The following is a 21,975-nucleotide window of genomic DNA, read 5'->3' on the forward strand; positions in this document are numbered from 1 at the left end:
ATGGAAACAAGTATATATACTTGGCTGAATATATACGAGGCTGTTATTATTGGTTACCTTGAAGGAAGGGAGAAGAGAAGTAGGGGAAAGGACTGGAAAAAAATTTTTTTGTAATGTAAGTGCAGCATGTATGGCATAAAATTCTATGTAAAACTGTATTTGTATGAACTTCTGAGAACTATGAATGAAGGATGGTCTCCAAAAAGTTCGATTGTTTTAGAGTTGGGGAGTATGCAGTACTTCTATATAGGTATTTTATAAGCTTTTCTTCCCAACAAGCATGTGATATTTAACATAAACAGGAAACACCTATTTCACTTGTGAAGGTAATTTACTGGACACCTGTTATGTTCCAAGAATTACCCTAATATATTGGCAGGGTAGGGACAGTCAGGAATCTGAGAGCATGGGAATTTGTTCTGATGCTGCATAGATTCCAAACAAGTTACCCAGCACCTCATTACACCCACCCTCTCGGTTTCATTTAGAAGAGGTAGTAATTTCAGACAAATGAGACACGTACCCAAGAATATCTGGAACTTATGTTCAGGCTATAAACCAGAAAACTGCAAGCCTCAAGAGAAGCTCCACCTTTAACATGGCACCAAAGAAAAGGTCACAGTGATGAAAAGTTCCATGTACAGCCTCATAGAACATTCCATGATGGAATAGAGAGAGGGGAAACAGCCAGACACCCGAGTCCATAAAAAAGGAAGTCTTGGGAGTTCTGGAAATACTAAGAGTCCTGGAACAAAGATGAGAACCAAAAGGCTATGGCCCTGATATCAGAAGGCCATAACAAACCATGGACCTGATACCCAAAAAGGACAAGACATGATGAGCTATTCTTCAGTGGAGGCTGAAGAAAAGAGAATCACAGTACTCCTCCCACAATGTTGGAATATGTATATATCCAATATTGGGGAGGAGATATTGGATAAATGATAGGAGCTACCTCCCATTACAAGTAAATAATTTGACACTGGTTAAAATGACCATTTCTGATTGAATTTTAATAATGGAATTTATGAATTGTTACCGAGAGACATACCTCCTTTGGATGTAATGTATGGGTTTCTGATTGGAAAGTTTAGAGTTACACCTTGACATACTATCCTTAAGAAACCTTGCTGTTAAACAGTTGACATGACTTGATGCCTACTCTGTCGGCTGCTTCTTTCTACCTCCTAACCCTCACCACACATAAAACCTTCTGCCCTGCTTTAGAGCCAAACATTTCAAGAAGAGGAGCATCGTCAGCAGGTTCAAATGACATAACTGAAAAGTGTCCACAGGGTTAGGGGACAGAGATGGCACAGGCTACCTTTACAAGAGCAGTTTCGGGACGCCTGGGTGGCTCAGCCCATTAAGCGGCCGACTTCGGCTGGGGTCATGATCTGGCGGTCCGTGAGTTCGAGCCCTGCATCGGGCTCTGTGCTGACAGCTCAGAGCCTGGAGCCTGTTTCAGATTCTGTGTCTCCCTCTCTCTGAACCTCCCCCGTTCATGCTCTGTCTCTCTCAAAAATAAATAAACGTTAAAAAAAAAAAAAATTTAATACAAGAGCAGTTTCAATGGAGAGGTAAGCCCGGTTCTAATGTATGGCAGTATCTCATTATAGGTTGAATTTGCATTTCCTTTATGGCTAATGATGTTGAGTCTCCTTTTAGGTGCTTTTTTAATATTTTTTTTTGGGGGGGGGAGTGCAAGCGGGGGAGGAGTAGAGTGAAGGGGACAGAGGATCTGAAGCAGGCTCCGCCCTGACAGACTGACAGCAGTGAGCCCAATGTGGGCTTCAAACTTGGCAAACCACAAGGTCATGACCTGAGCCAAAGACAGACACTCAACCAACTGAGCCACGCAGGTGCCCCACAAGGTACTTTTTAGATACTTATATCACAAACATCTCCAGCTTGCCTTTTCACTCTCCAAATGATGTCCTTCAATGAACAGATGTTTTTAATTTTAATAAAAAATAATCTTACTGCTTTTTGTGCCTAGTTTAAGAAATCTTTTCGTAATCCAAGGTCACAAAAGATATTTTCCTACATTTTCTTCTACATTTCTACTATTTTACTTTTAATTTTTAGGTCTACAAATCCATTTGAAGTTAATTTTTATGTGTGGTCTGGGGTAGAGGTCAAATTAATATTTTCCAAACAAATATACAACGTATTCAACATCATTTATTGAAAAGACATTCTCTCCTCCCCCTCGGGTTGTAGTGGTATTCTTATGATAAATCAAATGATTATATTATATGGGGGTCTATTTCTAAATTATTCTGTTACATTCTAAGGAACACCAAATGTTTTTAGTGTAAACAGATTTATAGCAAGTCTTGGTGTCTGGTGGTGTATGTCTTCTAATTTTGTTCTTGTTCAAAGTTGCCACTGCAATTCTAGATCCTTGGCATTTTCATGCATTTTTGAATGATTTTTTTTCAATTGCTCCACACCAAAAAGTTGAGGTTTTAATGAGTATTACATCAAATACATAATTGTGGAAGAATGCATACTTTAACAATATTGAGACATCCAGTCTGTGAGCATGCTTTTCATTTATATACATCTTTTAATCTCAGCAATTTTTGTATTTTTTCAGTGCAGACGTTTTGAACATTTTTATTAAGTTAGTCCTATGTATTTGGGGTTTTGATGTTATAAATGCTATTATTTTAGTTTTCTGATTTTTGCTAATATTTATTAAATACATACAGTTGGTCCTTGAACAATATGGGTTTGAACTGTCCAGGTCCATGTAATAGACGGGTTTTTTTTTTCCCCAATAAATGTGTTGGAAAAAATTTTAAGAGACTTGCAACAATTTAAAAAACTCACAGGTGAACCATGTAGCCTAGAAATAATTGAAAATTTAAGAAAAGGGTACAAGTGTACAAAATATATGTAGATAATAGTCTATTGTATCACTACCATAAAATATACACAAATCTATTGTAAAAAGTTAAAATTTATCAAAACTTCTGCACACAAGCAGACCATACATAGCACCATTTGCATTCAAGACAAATGTCAACAAAAAGATGCAGCAGCAAATGAGAACTGTGTAAAATTAACTGTAGTACATACTTTACTACTGTAATAATTTCATAGCCACTTCCTGTTGCTGTTGAGTTGAGCCCAGTGTAGTGAGTATCTACTTAAAATGCCTGTGACACTAATCGTCACTGAGCAGTTCATCTCCAATAAGTTGTATATCACCGTAAAAAGTCATCTGCCCTACTTCTCACATATTTTTCATCATGTCTAAGTGAAATACTGTAAACCTGGAGTAATACCGGGGGACCCATATGGAGCACCACTAATGATGTGGCAGTGCTCCCCAAAAGCAAAGAAAGGTTATGAAATTATAAGAAAAAGTTGAATTTCTTGATACGTACCAGTGATTAAGGTCCACAGTTGCAGTTGCCTGCCATTCCAAGACAAATGAATCCAGTATAATCCTCAGAAGGAAGGAAGGAAGGAGAAAGGAAAAAGAAAGAAAGGGGGGGAGGGAGGGAGAGGAAGGAAGGAAGAAAGAGAAAGAAAGAGAAAGAAAGAAAAAGAAAAAAAAAAAAGAAAAGAAACTTTCATGAAGCCATCACTGCCCCTAAGCCAGCTGGTGTGAGAACTTTGCACTTTTTGTGAAATACCTTTTTATCCTACTGAAAATAAACGTTTTTTTAAAAAATATTTTGAGAGAGCACAGGGGAGGGGCAGAGAGAGGGAGAGAGAGAATCCCAAGCAAGTTCCGTGCCGTCAGCACAGACCCCCGATACAGGGCTGAAACTCATGACATCATGACCTGAGCCAAAATCAAGAGTCAGATGCTTAACCGACTGAGCCACCCAGGCACCCCAAAAATGCAGCTTTTATGTGGGTGTAGAATTGTTAAAAGAAAGGCATACCTATGGACTCTACTATGATTTGAGAAAAAGCCAAGTCCATATGGCAACTTTAAAAGAAAAAGGAAGGTGAAGGATCTAAAGCTGGAGAATTTAATGCCAACAGTGGATGGTTTGATCATTCTAGAGGTTTGGCTTTTAAAATGTCAACAGAAGTGGCTTCTGCCTACCAAGAGGCAGTAGATGAGTTCCTAGACACCATTAATGAAATCATTGAGAAGAAAGAATGTCAGTGAAACTTTTTAATAAAGACAGAAGTGCCCCATTCTGCAGGGGCGGGAATCCACATTATTAGGAAGAGAATCGAGCACCAGGATTTAAGGCATGAAAGGATAGGCTAACTACATTTTGGGCAAATGTAGTTGGGTTCATGATCAGGACTGCCCTTACCTATAAACTGCTAACCTTTATTGTTTTTTTTAATGTTTGTTTATTTTTGAGAGAGAAAGTGTGAGCAGGCAAGAGGCAAAGGGAGAAGGAGACACAGAATCCGAAGCAGGCTCCAGGCTCTGAGCTGTCAGCACAGAGCCCGAAAGGGGGCTCGAACTCACGAACCTGAGATCATGACCTGAGCCAAAGTCGGATACTTAACCAACTGAGCCACCCAGACACCCCAAAGCTGCTAGCCTTTGAAAAGCTATTTAGCAGCTGCCATTCTTTTGGTTGTACAGCAAGAAGGTCTGGATTCCCCCTTTTTTAAAAAAACTTCTTTTACTGGTTCCAACAGTACTTTGTCCCTGAAGTCAGGAAACGCCTTGCAACTAAGGAAACTTCCTTTTAAAGTTCTTTAGAGGGACACCTGGCTGGCTCAGTCAGTGAAGCGTCCAACTTCAGCTCAGGTCATGATCTCACAGCTCCTGAGTTCCAGCCCCGCATTGGGCTCTGTGCTGACAGCTGGACCCTGGAGCCTTTTGAAGATTCTTTTTTTTTTTTTTTTTTTAATGTTTATTTATTTTTGAGAGAGAGAGAGAGAGAGTGCATGCTGGGGAGGCGCAGAGAGAGAGAGAGAGAGAGGGAGACACAAGAATCCGAAGCAGGCTCCAGGCTCCAAGCCGTCAGCACAGAGCCCGACGGGGGGCTGGAACTCACAAACCGCGAGATCCTGACCTGAGCCTGACGCTCAACTGACTGAGCCACCCGGTGTCCCAAGATTCTGTGTCTCCCTCTCTCTCTCTGCCCCTCCCCAGCTCATGCTCTGTCTCTGTCTCTCTCAAAAATAAAAACATTTAAAAATTTTTTTAAGTTCTTTTTTTTTTTTAATTTTTTTAATGTTTATTTATTTTTGAGAGACAGAGCACAAATGGGGAAGGAGCAGAGAGAGGGAGACACAGACTCCAAAGCAGGCTCCAGGCTCCTAGCTATCAGCACAGAGCCCAACGCAGGGCTCACAAACCATGAGATCATGACGTGAACCAAAGTCAGCGCTTAACCGACTGAGCCACCCAGGCACCCCTTAAGTTCTTTTGATACTGGACAATGTCCCTGGCCATCCAGAACCCCATGAGTTCAACACTGAAGGTGTCTAAGTGGTCTTTTTTCCCCCAAACACAGCAACATCTAGATCACAAGGACCTTTAAGGCTCATTGCACATGGTACTCTATGGAAAGGATTGTCAGCTATGGGAGAGTCCGCCAAGAACAGAATAAAAGTCTGGAAGAATTACACCCCTGAAGATGCCATTGCTGTTATAGAAAAAGCTGTGAAAGCCATCAATCCTGAAACAATACATTCCTGCTGGAGAACCTGTGTATCAGCCTATCATCACAGGGAAGTAATTTTCCAAAAAATGTAACAATGTTTCCAATACTGTATCATGGATATGACTGTAATACTCTATGTCATAAGAATTTTATAACAATTTATTCAGTAATATACAGGCTAAGCTACCATGAAACAATCATGCTGGGCTACCAATAAAGCCATCATATTGCTGCTTTTTTGTTTTCAGTGCATGATTTGTAATACCTGTAAATAAATGTACATTTTTTCCACATTTCGCTTTTGAGATATGTTAGTAAAGCATATAGCATCACAGTGTTTTGTATCATATAAGACAATATTAACAGGTACTGACAAATGATTCATCTTGTAAACAGACCATGTAAACTTACAGTATCAGTAATTTTAGTTCTGTAAAGGTATTTTCTCTTATGATTTTCTTAACACTTAATTTTCTCTAGCTTACTTTATTACAAGGATATAGTATATAGTATAATATACAAAATATGTGTTCATCAACTGTTAATGTTATCATTAAGGCTTCCGGTCAACAGTAGGCTATTACTAGTTAAGTTCTTGGGAGGTCAAAAGTTATATGTGGATTTTTGATTGGGGGGGCAATACCCTTAACATCCACATTGTTCAAGGTGCAACTGTATAAATGATATAAATATTTTATATATTACATGTTATAGTATATTATATGTATTATAATATTATATATAACATGTAATAGATTCATATTATACCCAAAGGAATGAACAAAACTACATAATAATTACAATTATTATAACATATTATATTACAAACTGACCTTCTATCCAGTGACCTTGATAAATTCAATTGTTAATTATAATTAAGTTTATCTTATTGGACTTTGTATACAAAATGTCATCTGCAATAAAGTAAAATTTTTTACTTCATCCCTCCAATTTTTATACCATTTTTTTTTCTTGCTTTTTTGCACTGGCCAGGGCCTCCAGAAGTAGTGATTGTGGACATCTCTGCGTTTTTCCCAGAATCTAAAAGAAAACCCTAGACGTTTTACCATTAGGTGTGACATGAGGTGTAAATTTGTAGATAATTTCTATCAGATTAAGAAAATTTTCCTCCAATCTTAGTTTGCTGAGATTTGTTATCATGGGGAGGGGTTAAATTTCACTAAATACATATTTTGCATCTATTGAGATGATATATGGTTTTCTCATTCTGTTAATGTGCTTGAGTTATATGGATTGATTTTTTTTAATTAAAAAAATTGTGAAATGCACACAACATAAAATTTACCATCTCAACTATTTTTTTTTTAACGTTTTATTTATTTTTGAGACAGAGAGAGAGCACGAACAGGGGAGGGGCAGAGAGAGAGGGAGACACAGAATTGGAAGCAGGCTCCGGGCTCCGCCGAGCCATCAGCCCAGAGCCGGACGCGGGGCTCGAACTCATGGACGCGAGATCGTGACCTGAGCTGAAGTCGGCCGCTTAACCGACTGAGCCACCCAGGCGCCCCTCAACTATTTTTAAGTATATAGTTTAATGAAATTAAGTGCATTCATATTGTGCAACCATCACCATGATCCCTATCCAAAACTTTTCATCTTTCTAAGCTGAAACTCAATACCCATTACACAATAATCCTCTGTGCCCCCTCCCCTCAGTCTCTGGAAACTACTGTTCTATTTTAATTATTTTGAATTGGACTACATTAGGAACCTCATATAAATTTTGTTCTTTCGTGACTGGCCTTATTTCACTTAGCGTAATGTTCTCAAAGTTTGTCCAATGGATTGATTTTTGAATGTTAAGGCAATCTTCCATTCCTGGAAGAGATACCATTTAGTCATTGTATATTATCTTTTTAATATATTATTGGCACCTGGGTGGCTCAGTTTGTTAAGCATCCAACTTCGGCTCAGGCCATGATCTCACCATCAGTGGGTTCGAGCCCCGCGTCAGGCCCTGTGCTGACAGCTCAGAGCCTGGAGCCTGCTTCGGATTCTGTGTCTTCCTCTCTCTCTGCCCCTCCCTTGCTCAAAAATAAGCATTTAAGGGGCGCCTGGGTGTCTCAGTCGGTTAAGCGGCCGACTTCAGCTCAGGTCACCATCTCGCGGTCCGTGAGTTTGAGCCCCGCGTCGGGCTCTGGGCTGATGGTTCAGAGCCTGGAGCCTGCTTCCGATTCTGTGTCTCCCTCTCTCTCTGCTCCTCCCCCGTTCATGCTCTGTCTCTCTCTGTCTCAAAAATAAATAAAAAACGTTAAAAAAAATTTTTTTTAAAAATAAGCATTTAAAAAAATTAAAATATATATATATTATTGAATTAGATTTTTAAGTTTTTATATAGGATCTTATGTCTACGTCCTTGTTTTGTATGTTTCCTTTCTTGTAGTAGCTTTGTCAGAGATTACTATCAGAATAATGCTGGTCTTATAAAATTAATTGGGAATCACTTCCCTTTTTTGTCCCCCAGAAGAGTTTGCGTAAGACTGTGCATTATTAGTTTTGGTATTCTTTTTCCCATAAATATTTTCTGTAAAAATCATCAGTAAAGTCATCTGGGCTAGGAATTTTCTATTTAGGAAAGTTTTATTTTTTTATTTTTATTTAAAAAAAATTTTTTTAAGTTTATTTATTTGAGAGAGAGAGACAGAGTGAGCAGGGGAGGGGCAGAGAGGGAGGGAGCGAGAGAATCCCAAGCAGGCTGTGTACTGTCAGCATGGAGCCCAACACGGGGCTTGAACTCATGAGTTCATGACCTGAGCCGAAACCGAGTCAGATGCCTAACCAACTGAGCCACCCAGATGTCCCTGTGTAGAAAAAAATTCAATTATACATTCAATTCCTTTGATAGACATAGGACTATTGATATTTTCTGTCTCTTGTGTCATTTTTGGTAAATATTTAATCTCCATATCATTTCATTGAAATATCTAATTATTAGCTTTAAATAGTTTATATCTGCTTGTTATATTTTTAATATCAGTAGAATCTAAAGTGATATTCTCTTTTCTGTCTCAGCATTGGTAATCTGTGAGGTCTCTTTGTTTTCTTGATTAGGCATTCTAGGGATTTAACACTTTATTAATCTTTTCAAAAGGTCACCTCTTAACTACTATATAATTGATTTCTTTTTCAGTGGTTCATGCTCTTTTCTAAAAACAACCTAATTCAAGTGAGCAAAACTTGCAAATATTTCACAAAAGAGAAATATCAATGACCATTAAACACACGAGTCTTTCTATTTTATTTGAATTTAATCCACTGGGTTTTTTTTTCTAGCGTCTTGAAATTTAAGTCTTAGATAATTGATGTTTTCCAGCCTTTCTTTTTGGCTAATATTTTCATTTAACAATCTAAATTTGTCTATACGAATCCATTTCACTGCATCCAATAGAGGTTTTTATCACCTTTATTGAGTCATAATTATACATATAATAAGTTGCACTAAATTTAACTTTACATTTTGATGAGTTGGGGTAAATACACACTTTAACTACCACTAAAATCAAGAAATATAACATTTTCATCACCCCAAAAATGTTCTATATCCCTTTCCAGACAATTCTTCCCACCTGACTCCAAGAAACCATTAATCTGCTTTCTGTCACTATATGTGAGAACTGTCTTTACGAGAATTTTATACCAGTGGAATTACATTGTATATACTGTTCTGTGCCTACTTTCTTTCACTCAGCTTAAATTTTGAGATTTATTTATGTTGTGTATGTCAATATTTCATCCCCCTTTATTGATGAGTGGCATCCCATTGTATTAATATGTCACTATTTATTTATGTACCCATTGATGAACATTTGGATTGTTTCCACTTTGGAACTACTATGAATAAATCTGCTATGAACACTCATGTATAAGTTTTTGTGTAAACATATTTTCATTTTTATTGTATAAATAATATACATCGCTGGGTCATATGGTAAATGTATGTATATCTTTTTTTTTTTATTTTTTAATGTTTATTCATTTTTGAGAGAGAGAGCACATAAGTGGGAGAGAGGCAGAGAGAGACGGAGACACAGAATCCAAAGCAAGCTGTAGGTTCTGAGCTGGCAGCACAAAGCCGGATCTCGGGCTTGAACCCATGAACTATGAGATCATGACCTGAGCTGAGATCAACGCTTACCAGACAGAGCCACCCAGGTGCCCGAAGGTAATCCTTTCAATGAATCTTTTCTTACAGGTATACACACTAGTAATTCTGAAACACACACATACGCACACATGCATAAATACACAGGCATACATATGCATATATATTTACAGCAAGTACATATATTATAACTAATGAGAGCTGGGCTTCTCAGGGTGAAAGAGAGAAGTCACAGATAAGGAAAAGGGAAATGACTCCAAACTTCAATGGGCACACCTAACACCCAGATCTTGATTTCAAACACCACTCTCCAACAAGAACCAGGGCCCCTTGGAGAAATGGTTGATTCCAGGACCCACAAGGGAAACCTACAAGATGAACTTGGCTTATCTTGTGCCGGAAAGTAACGAAGTGCTCAAGCAAACAAACAAAAAAAACTCCTGAGCCAACCTGAAGGAGCTCATGAAGACCAAAGCTGGAATAATTTTGGAAACAAAATAAGAAATGATATTCTGTGGATTGAACCCATAGGATTAAAGAATCCCCGGGCGCCTGGGTGGCTCAGTAGGTTAAGTGACCAACTTCGGCCCAGGTCATGATCTCACGGGTCGTGGGCTCGAGCCCCTGGTGAGGCTTTGCACTGACAGCGAGGAGCCTGTTTCAGATTCTCTGTCCCTCTCTCTGCCCCTCCCCTGCTCTCTCTCTCTCTCTGTCAAAAAATAAACATTAGAAAAAATAAATAAACCATGAGTCTGTATTGATGCAAAAGAGTAATGGAGTCTATAATGTATTAAGTAAATGGGAGAGAAGAACCAGCTCTTTCTTATGGAAGGATTATGCTGATAAATGTAGAAGGAAAAAAGAAATAGAAAATCACCACGAGGCAAACACCACAGTAATCGTTGCTGCAGTCAAGATGGATGATAAACATTAGCAGGTGCAAGTTGGAGGAGGAAGAGGATATTTTGCATGGTTTCAGAGCACTTACCCCAAATAGTTTTGTGGGGTTTTTTTTAACGTTTATTCATTTTTGAGAGACAGAGCATGGGCGGGGGAGGGGCAGAGAGAGAGGGAGACATAGAATCCAAAGCAGGCTACAGGATCTGAGCTGGCGAGCACAGAGCCAGTCCTGGGGCTCGAACTCTCGAAACCGTGAGATCATACCCAGCGCTGAAGTCGGCGGCTTAACAGACTGAGCCACCCAGACCCCTCTACCCCCAAGTGGTTATTAATTACAAAGAGAGAAACAGCACAACGGTGGAGAAACAGCAGAAACCACGTTACGTAAATGATCTAAGTCATAAGACACACTGGGAGGTACTGAGGTCACGACGTCATTTCATCGGGGTTGGGGGGACGCTGTGAAGGGAAAAGGGAGGGAGGGGGAACCACCAGCCGATGAAAAGCGACTTTAACATCAAACCAAAGGAAACTGTAGTGTTTACGCATGCGCGTTTGGGTGATAACAATATAAAAAACTTTTTTTTTTTAATCTTTATTTTTGACAGAGAGAGCAGAAGCAGGGGAGGGGCAGAGAGAGACGGAGGCACGGGATCTGAATGAAGCAGGCTCAGAGCCATCAGCACAGAGCCCTGAGCGGGGCTCAAACCCACGTACGGTGAGCTCGTGACCTGAGCTGCAATCAGACGCTCAACCGCCTGAGCCACCCAGGCGCCCCTGGGTGACAAAGGGTGTAAAGAAAAGCCGGGAAGTGATTAGCATAAAGGCGGAGAGTGGTTGCTGCCGCGGGGAGACGGGGCGTTTGGGGACACCCGCAGACCTTGCGGGTGGCGGGCAGTTTCTGTTTCTTGACCTGGCTGGCGGTGGTCAGGGTGTCCTCTTGGCGATGATGATTCATTAAGTCGTACCTTTGTTTTGTGCAGCTTTCTGAAACGGTGGTGCACTTAACAGTCACCAAGCTTTAAACGTTGGGCATTTGTGCGGAGCCGGGAAGAAGGAAATGGAAAGAAATACTTCCAAATACTATCCGAGAAATCATGGGTTTCAAGTTTTATTACCCTTTTCTAGAAGAGCCACATTTTCAAAACTGAGACTTCGTTTTATAGCTGGGGGCGGGGGAGGGGCTCGTGAGCATTCTCTATGCCAAGTTCCAAAGTCACTCGGGTTTGTTTTTTTTTTTCCCTTTACTCCTGTCCGTGGGGACGAGCGTCCTCCCAACCCTCGCCTCTTGTCGCTGACCCGGTTGCGGGTTGTGCGGCCGCTTCCTTCCAGCTGCCCGGCCCCCGGGGACCGGGCCCCCGCCGGGTCCCCAACTCTGGTGGCCCCCGGAGACGGCAGCCCGGCCCGCTCTGGGGCCCCTGAAGCCTGTCCCAGGCGGAGATCAAGCACCACGACCGGCAGGTGGCGGCGGCGGCGGCGGCGGCTCCGCGGATACTGGCCTTGCGGCGGGGGAGCCCCGGGCCTCGCGGGGTGCAGCCCTCCGCCTGCGCCTGCGCCCTGTCCGCCCTGCGGCACCCCCCCCCTCCCCCCGCGGGGGCAAAGGAACCCGGCAGGTACGAGACCGGGGGGTGTAGGACGGAAGAGTCTTAAAAGATCAAAAGTCACGGGAGTCCGGTGACCTCGTGGCGCAATGGTAGCGCGTCTGACTCCAGATCAGAAGGTTGCGTGTTCAAGTCACGTCGGGGTCACGGCTCTCCGTTTTCTCTCCAACGCAAGGAAATACGAGGTGTGTTTGTAATTCCGACCCCTCCATGACGCCCGGTCAAATCCCGCTCCTTAATTCCCTTGCAGCAGACAAGCCAGAGACCTGAGCTTCAGGAGAGGAGCGGTGTCGTTTTCCTAGCTCGTGGGGGCTGGTCTGGGGACAGCAGGAGGCGCCGCTCGGTGGGGACTCCCCTGAAGGGCACCCCGGCCACTTCCAGGGGCACCTCGCCCCCCCTCCGTCACCGCCCCGTCACAGAACTTGTCACCAGAAGAGCTTTTTTTTTTTTTTTTTTTTTTTTTTTTTAAAGGCCAACAACAATAGAAAACAGGTACAGGACAAAACTAGTTATCAGAAAATGAAATGTAAATTGTTTTTAAACATAGGAAAAGAAACAACTCCCATAAATAAATAAATAAATAAGCTTTCAATGAGTTCTTTTTAACCTATGAGGTTGGCTAGCCTATGATCAAAAACCTCTCATTAAATCGCATTGCTCAAGACCTTGACGCTGTGACGGAGAACAAGGACGTTAGCCCAGGAATGGAGGAAACTAAAACAGTTCTAAGAAATATGTTTCATTCAGCCATTTTAGTAAAGTTTTCTGCTGTGTTTTTCCACTTTGCTTCTGTTCTTTTTTGTTCTAGACTTTTCCCATAAATGCCATCCACCCTTCCATATGGTGGCTAATTAGCACCATGTGGACAGATACTTATGCTTCTCTGTACTCTGCATCTGTAATCTCTCAAAAGTGTTTCCTGTGTTTTCCCATTTTCCCTACATTTGGGGGGTATCTTCTCAGATTTGTCTGTCATCCGGGATTCCCTTTTCTGCAATTTCACTTCTCTTTAAAGAGAGGGCATTGTGGGAGGCCTGGGTGGCTCCGTGGGCTAAGCATCTTGACTCTTGATCTCAGCTCAGGGCTTGATCTCAGTGGTCATGAGTTTAAGCCCCACATTGGGCTCTGCACTGGGTGTGAAACATAATTTTTTTTTTTTTTTTTTTAAACAAACAACACTTGCTTTCACCTCTTCCTCACTGAAATTAGACTCAGCAAGTCAACTGGGAGTGTGGCTAGCTTGGTCCTGCTCTCTGCCCTTTCTCAGACTGATCAGCTAGAGGGCAGGTTGAAGGTGGAGGTCTCAACCCCATTTCCAGAGTTTAGAAGCCACTGCCCTAGGGGTGCCTGGGTGGTTCAGCGGGTTAAGTCGGGCCTAGGCTATGGGCTTGTGGGTTGTGGGTTTGAGCCCCTCATCAGGCTTCGTACTGGTTTTATTGCAGTGATGTTTTCTCCCCCTTTCCTGTGTTGTCCCCTTGCTGTTGTGAGCCAGTAAACAACCACGAAATCAGTACTTGAGATCCCGCATCTCAACATGAGTTTTAACTTGAACGTCTGAAATGGATCGTACCTCCTTGGCTAGGACAGAAAACACCTTTCTGTTCACTTAAATCTCCTATAATTAGCATTTTAATTGAACGCAAACAAAAACTTGGAAACACCTAGATTCCTTTCAAGAATTTTACACCCAAAGAATCTCTTTTGTAGATATTACAGCCTAAGAATTAGTTCCGTGCAAACCTTATTAATCTCAGCATTTTCCCAATGCCCTTCAAGTCTCTCATGTGAATCAACAAAATTCTCTTTTCGTACATTTATGAATCAAATTTTAAAAGGTCTACTTGTTGGATAACATTTGACCATTACAATCTCCTTTTGTATTATAAAAGCAGATCTTCGGCCATCAGTTTTAACCCTCAGCTCATTTATTGCAGATGAACAAGTACCTATTCGTCCAACATTGAGGAAACAGAATCAGCGTAAACTTCTAGAAAAACCGAGGCAAGAGTATTTTTTTTTTCTGGGCAAAGTATCATTTCCTAGAAAGAAAAGGTACAGAAGAGTAGAAAGACAAAGTTGGGGAAAATGCCTTACACTTGCTTTCAAAGGTTTGTCCCACCTGACCCAACACATTGGATTTTTTTTTCTTTTTCTTTCTTTTTTTTTTTTTAAATTCCTCTAGGGGCACCTGGGTGGCTCAGTCGGTTAAGCCGCTGACTTCAGCTCAGGTCAGGATCTCACAGTTTGTGAGTTGAGTTCGAGTCCTGCATTGGGATTCTTTCCCTCTCTCCTTCTCTGTCCCTCCCCGACTTGCGTGCTCTCTCTCAAAATAAATAAACTTAAAAAATTTTTGTTTTTAATTTTTTTAAGGAAAGGAAAGGAAAGGAAAGGAAAGGAAACTTTAAAGATGGCAGAGTATTTCCACACAGTATTTGATCCATTTTGTGGCCCCGTGGTCCCTCCCAGTGAGGGTGCTTACTTAGCTCCAGCCAGCCTGGGACTCGGGAACTGCTTATTTAATAGCCAGAGGAATGCTCTCCTGACACGACCTAAGCCAACTGCTTTTGAGCTCCAAGGAATCTGGATTGGAAATAAACGGAACTCGGTATTCGCTTTGGAGGGCGTTCTAAACAGGCACCGGCGTGAGATAAAAATCATAGAGTGACTTTGTTTTCTATCATTCCTTAAAATATGTATGGTTTGCTAGTTCCCCTCACGGTGAGGGAGCGAAAGGGGGGTGGGGAGAGGGGAGGGGAGTGAGGGACAGCTGCCGCGACCTTTCTGGTCACTTTGTGATGAGAACTGCTCCCAGTCTCCATTTCCACGTGGCCTGAAATCCAGACCCGGGGCCACACAGACCCAATTATCGCCAGCGACCCTCCACTGCCCTCAGCCTTCTGACCACCGGGACTTTGAACCAGAATCTCCTGGGGAGGCCGACCTTCCCTGGGGAGGCCCAGAGAGAGCCAATGGCTCTGTGAGAGACTCAGAGGGTGAGAAATGGAGCAGAGCCCCCCCACCCACTTCCTAGAACAGGTATGAGAACACACAAAGGACATCCTCACCAACCTCAGACCTTTCCGAGTTGTGAGAAAGGGCTGGGCCCAAAGGAGCACCTCCCACTTTCTAGGAACTCGAGAAAATTCCTCAATTCCTCGCCCGCACCTTCCAAGCCAAAAAGACACCTCCTCTAGTCCCAGCCGACTCTCAGCTGCGTGGACACTCCCATCCCTCGCCCCCAAGTCTAGGCAGAGAGATCATTCAGGCATCCCCAGTGAAGGGGAGAGAGAAACTCTGGATCCAGACTCTTGTCCTGGAGCGTGTCGATGGCAAGGTTGCCTTGGAATTTTTGCAGAATCTGGACGGCAGAGATGTTGGGGAGCATGAAGACCGGTGCAGCTCCTCTAGGCAGCGACCAATTCAGAAAGGAAGGGGCTAAGGGAAGCCAGCATGGGAGCTGATGGCTACCACCCAGCCCCCCAGTACTCACCAGCTCCCCTCTCCCTGGCTGCCCCTGGGACACCCCCCCACACACACACACTTTGCAGCAGCCCACACTTCGCACCTCTTTAGTTAGCATCAGCCAGCTATCAGTGTGCGACCAGAAGGGAGACGGGGTCGTGGTCGAGAAAAAAGGGTCTGGAGAGAGTGTCCCAAAGGAGCCTGCATCTGGCTCTCAGGTGGCTGGGCAAGGGTCGCTTCTAGAAGGCGGGAAGCTGGGGCCCCTGGGTGGCTCAGTCGGTTAAGTGGCCGACTTCGGCTCAGGTCATGATCTCGCGGTCCGTGAGTTCGAGCCCCGTGTCTGGCTCTGTGCTGACCGCTCGGAGCCTGGAGCCAGCTTCGGATTCTGTGCCTCCCTCTCTCTGACCCTCCCCCGTTCATGCTCTGTCTCTCTCTGTCTCAAAAATAAATAAACGTTAAAAAAAAAAAAAAATTTAGAAGGTAGGAAGCTTCCCAGGGGGAACGGAGTCCAATCACCACCAGGTGGCGCTCCAGTTGAAGACTCCGGCAGGTGCAGGATTACTTGTTTGTTTGCTTCAATATAATTTATTGTCAAATTGGCTTACATACAACACCCAGCGCTCATCCCAACAAGTGCCCTCCTCAATGCCCATCACCCATTTCCCCTCTCCTCCACCCCCCATCAACCCTTAGTTTTTCTCTGTATTTAAGAGTCTCTTATGGTTTGCCTCCCTCCCTCTCTGTTTGTAACTATTTTTTCCCCTTTCCCTTCCCCCGTGGTCTTCTGTTAAGTTTCTCAAGATCCACAAATCAGTGAAAACATATGATGTGTGTCTTTCTCTGACTGATTTATTTCACTCAGGATAGTACCTTCCAGTTCCATCCATGTTATGGCTAATGGCATGATTTCCTTCTTTCTCATTGCCAAGTACTATTCCATTGTATGTATAAACCACACCTTCTTTATCCATTCATCAGTTGATGGACATTTAGGCTCTTTCCATCATTTGGCTATTGTTGAAAGTGCTGCTATAAACTTTGGGGTACACGTGCCCCTAAGCATCAGCACTCCTGGATCCTTTGGGTAGATCCCTAGTAGTGCTATTGCTGGGTCATAAAGTAGTTCTATTTTTAATTTTTTGAGGAACCTCCACACTGCACCAGTTTGCATTCCCACCAACAGTGCAAGAGGGTTCCCCTTTCTTCACATCCTCGCCAGCATCTATAGTCTCCTGGTTTGTTCATTTCAGCCACTCTGACCGGGTATGAGGTCCCAGGATTGTTGAAGCATCCCCAGGACGAGGTTTTGTAAGATGGGGTATTGCAAAGCATGTTGCTGGACCCTCACGGCTTGCATCCTTCTTTTCCCGGGAGACCAGTTGGAAAGACGCACTTCAGAAGTCCTAAGTCGTAAGCCACACACAGGCGAGGAGGTAGTTCAAGCCTTCACCCTCATCTATGTGGATCGTATTCAGGACACGCATTTACTTACTCAAAAGGGCAAGTCCTTGGTGGGAAAACATCTTGATATTAACCCAGGGCCAGACGGTTATTTTGAAATGTGTAATCTTGTTACACCTTAATATAGACCATGTTAACAATTGACTTGATGTTTTTAATTGAAAACTGTGATTTCCCCTGCTTCATTGAGGCATCATTGGCAAATCATTTTGCAAACGTTTTTGTTTTAATTTTTTTAACGTTTATTTATTTATTTTATGTTTTTTTTTTTTAATTTTTGAGAGAGAGAGAGAGAGAGACAGGGTGAGTGGGGGAGGGGCAGAGAGAGAGGGAGACAATCCGAAGCAGGCTCCAGGCTGTGAGCTGTCAGCACAGAGCTCAATGTGGGGCTCAAACTCACAAACTGCGAGATCATGACCTGAGCCGAAGTCAGATACTTAACCAACTGAGCCACCCAGGTGCCCCGATACACTTATTCTTAACATTTTATTCTTTTTGTGTTATCATGTACCCTTTTTCTATATACATATTTTTTTCTGAATCATTTGACAGCAAATGCATGCATTATGCTTTCTTACCTCTGCACACTTCACTGTGCATTTCCCAATAATAAGGATATTATTTTACATAACCATGGTATAGTTATCAACTTCAATAAATTTAACATGGATGTAATACTTTTATCCACTGTACTGCTTGTATTGCACTTTTGAAAAACGGAACCAATATGTCCTTCGTAGTATTTTTTCTCCCGCGTAGGATCCAGTTAAGGATCATATATTGTATATAGGCATCATGCCTTTAGCTCTTAACCTGGAACAAGGATTCAACCTTTCTTTGTCTTTTAGGTCATTAACATTTTTAAAGAACGCAATCGTTATTTTTTTAAATTTTTTTTTACGCTTTATTTATTTTTGAGAGAGACAGAGCATGAGTGGGAGAGGGGCAGAGAGGGAGGAAGACAGAATCCGAAGCAGGCTTCAGGCTCTGAGCTGTCAGCACAGAGCCGGACACAGGGCTCAAACCCACAAATCATGACCTGAGCCGAAGCTGGATGCTTAACTGACTGAGCCACTCAGGCACCCCATTTAGCAAAAGTGTTTTTTTAAAATTTTTTTTATGTTTATTTACTTTTGAGAGAGAGAGAGAGAGAAAGAGAGCATGAGCAGGGGAGGGGCAGAGAGAGAGGGAGACACAGAATTTGAAGCAGGTTCCGGGCTCCGAGCTGTCAGTACAGAACCCGACGTGGGGCTTGAACTCACGAACCACAAGATCATGACCTGAGCCGAAGTTGGACGCTTAACCGACAGAGCCCCCCAGGTGCCCCTTAACAGAAATTTTAGTTAAGTACTTGGCATTGTTATTCGGCAATTTCATGGCTATGAAAAATCATAACATGTAAATGAAGTTAACATGTACAGGCATACCTTGGAGATATTGTGGGTTCTGTTCCTGACACAGCAATAAAGTCAGCCACATGAATTTTTTTGGTTTCCCAGTGCCTATACAAGTATGTTTATATTATATGTAGCCTATGAAGTGTGCAATAGCATAATGTCTTAAAAAAACAACGCATATACCTTAATTTCAAAATACCTTATTGCCGGCCACCTGGGTGAGGCGTCGGTTGAGCGGACGTCCGACTCTTGACCTTGGTTCAGGTCATGATCTCACGGTTCATGGGTTCAAGCCCTGCATCAGGCTCTGCGCTGATAGGAATTCTCACTCCCTCTCCCTCTCCCCAACTCGAGCTCTCTCTCTCTCTCTCAAAACAAAATAAATAAGCTTTTAAAAGTATATGAAAATACTTAATTACTAAAAATGCTAACCATCACCTGAGCTTCCAGCAAAGCAAAATGACTGCTCACAGATCACCATAACAAATATCACAATGAAAAGGTTTGAAATATTGCAAGAATTACCAAAATGTGACACCGAGACGACAAGATGAACAAATGCTGTTGGAAAAAAATGGCATCATTAGATTTGCCACGAACCTTCAATTTGTAAAATACACAATATCCACAGGGGCGCCTGGGTGGCTCAGTCGGTTAAGCATCCGACTCTTGGTTTCAGCTCAGTCTCAGGTCATGATCTCACGGGTTGGTGAGTTCGAACCCCACATCAGGCTCTGCACTGACAATGCAGAGCCTGCTTGGGATTCTCTCTCTTTCTCTCTCTCTCTCTCTCTCCCTCTCTCTCTGCCTGTCCCTCCCCCCACTGGCATTCACGCTCGCTCTCTCTCTCCCTCAAAAGAGACTTTAAAAAAATAATTTAATACTGATGATTATAAAATAGATAGACACACAGATAGATGTGGAATGACCCCCTCATAAAGGACAACATCAAGGGCCAACTTGTAAACTTGAGGAAATTACTAGTGTTGGAATATTATCGCTTTGCCATCATCATAGTAAAAATGGATCACGCAAGAATCATCCATGAATGTTAAACATTAGGGAACCAGCGGGAAATTATACTGAGGAGCAAGGTGTTTATACTGTCTTGAAGTATCTCAAACACACACTTCTTATTAGTTGCAGGCAAAAAGACATTATAACTTATAGATATGGGATAAAACTTTCACTGGGTAATCAAAGTTATTACCAAGGAATTTTTTTTCTTTTTACCGACCACTGTGAGGGACAGATGGACGTCGTGTTCCTCTGTAGGCGAGGCAAAACTTTACCTCTACCCTCTTAGAGTCTTTGGCTGGACCTGAGAATTAAATTGAGACAGATTAAGGGGGGTGGGGGGGAATGAGGATTTATTTAATGTAAATTTCACGTGGCCCCTGAGCTCTCATAAGAAAACAAAGACCCAGAGAAATGGCAAAATCTAAAAGCTGTTTAACTAGGTTAAATTGTGGAACAAAGACAAGCAATTGTGGAAAAGTAACTAAAATGTAGGGGGAGGTTAAGGGAAGATAAAAATTATCAACAAGGTCTGTTTGCAAAGAATTCTCTCCGCCTTGACTCCCAGTCTGTGGTGATAAAAATGTCTCGTTCCTCCTTCTGTAGGGAAGATATCTTTCACATGGGTTTTATCGTCTATTTCCAGGAAGAAAGGGGGGGGGGGTAAGTGTCAGAGTCTTATACCTGCTGTTTAGCAGCATATTTTGGGTGACATATTCTGCCGCCCTTCACTTCCAATTGTCAAACCCTGACAAAGAACCAGGATCACCCATCTTGTCTTTCTTTCTTTCTTTTTTTTTAATGCTTATTTGTTTTTCTTTTAATTTTTTTTTTTTTAGATTTATTTATTTTTGATAGAGAGACAGAGCACAAGTGGGGAAGGGGCAGAGAGAGACGGAAGACACAGAATCCGAAACAGGCTCCAGGCGCTGAGCTGTTGGCAGAGTGTCCAACGCGGGGCTCGAACTCACAAACCATGAGGTCATGATCTGAGTCGAAGTCGGACGCTCAACGCTCAACCGACTGAGCCACTCAGGCGCACCAGAATTTTCTTTTTTTTTTTTTTTTAATGTTTATTTATTTTAAGAGAGAGGGAGTGCGCATGAATGGGGGAGGGGCAGAGAGAGAGAGAATCCCAGGCAAGTTCTGCACTGCCAGCTCAGAGCCTGATGCGGGCTCAACCCCACAAACCGTGAGACCATGACCTGAGCCGAAATCAAGTCAGACACTCAACCCACTGAGCTACCCAGGCGCCCTATAGTCTATACCGGGTTTTCACCTCTCTGATCAATGATCTGAGATCCCTCCCTCTTTCCATGATAGCCTTCCGGTTTATTCCTACAGTCCCAGGTTCTCTGGCCACATGGGAACTCCCAGGGCATTGAATTCACTTCTCTTTTTTTTTTTTTTAATTTTTTTTTAACGTTTATTTATTTTTGAGACAGAGAGAGACAGAGCATGAACGAGGGAGGGTCAGAGAGAGAGGGAGACACAGAATCTGAAACAGGCTCCAAGCTCTGAGCAGTCAGCACAGAGCCCGACGCGGGGCTCGAACTCACACGGGGCTCGAACTCACGGACCGCGAGATCGTGACCTGAGCCGAAGTCGGACGCTTAACCCACTGAGCCACCCAGGCGCCCCTGAATTCACTTCTCAAGAACGAGTTCCCACCTCTCCTCTTTTTTATTGCCCAGTTTCATCCACAGTTATCTGGAAACAAACACTAAGTGGACCATGACCTCCTTTTGAGAGAGTTCTTTTTCCCCTGCGTCCTTTGACATCTCAGGCTCCTGACTGTCCTCAAGCTACCGTAAACACTTCTTGCCAGTGTCTGCTGCAAGGCCCGTCTCAAAAGGACTAGTTGAACCATTCCAAGATTGTCCCCACCCCTGTGCTCTCCTCCGACTATACAGGATCTTGGAAATCTCGTGCATTTCTTCAACTGCTTCAGTTTCTTCCATTGTTATCTCTCTGGTGACAGGGTCTAAACACTCAGATCTATATTTCATTCCTGCAGCGCTACATCTACAGAAAGTTAAAATGAAATGTATCCCAAACTGAACCTTAACTCCCTCCTCTACACAAATACAATCCAGCGCTGCTGTTATCTCTACACAGAGCCCTATTGTGATCAGTTCATTTCCACACCGACACCCAAACAGTTCTCCCACCCCATGCTCATAACACCTCTCGGGTCTCAGATTCAACGTCAGCTCCTCGAACAATGCAATCGTTGGTATTGAAATTGAAAGGATAATGTTTCAACCTCCAAAAAGCAATTGGAAAACCGATTTCACCCATTTCTTTTTCACATGAGGGAGTGGACTTGGTAACATAATTTCTAACCACTACCGGTCACAATGGGGCCCCCCCAAGAGAGAAAGCTGAAAAGCTGAAATTAATGAAGTCAT

The 21,975-nt window shown here is 42.7% G+C and overlaps 1 non-coding gene across 1 annotated transcript; it reads left to right on the forward strand.

The window, feature by feature from the left end:
- Positions 1–12,302: 12,302 nt before the first annotated feature.
- Positions 12,303–12,374, forward strand: TRNAW-CCA. Its single transcript has one exon. It is a non-coding gene; the product is annotated as a tRNA-Trp (tRNA).
- Positions 12,375–21,975: the final 9,601 nt, after the last annotated feature.

The sequence above is a fragment of the Panthera tigris genome, chromosome E1, assembly GCF_018350195.1.
Source record: "Panthera tigris isolate Pti1 chromosome E1, P.tigris_Pti1_mat1.1, whole genome shotgun sequence".
In the NCBI taxonomy this organism is placed as follows: Eukaryota; Metazoa; Chordata; class Mammalia; order Carnivora; family Felidae; genus Panthera; species Panthera tigris.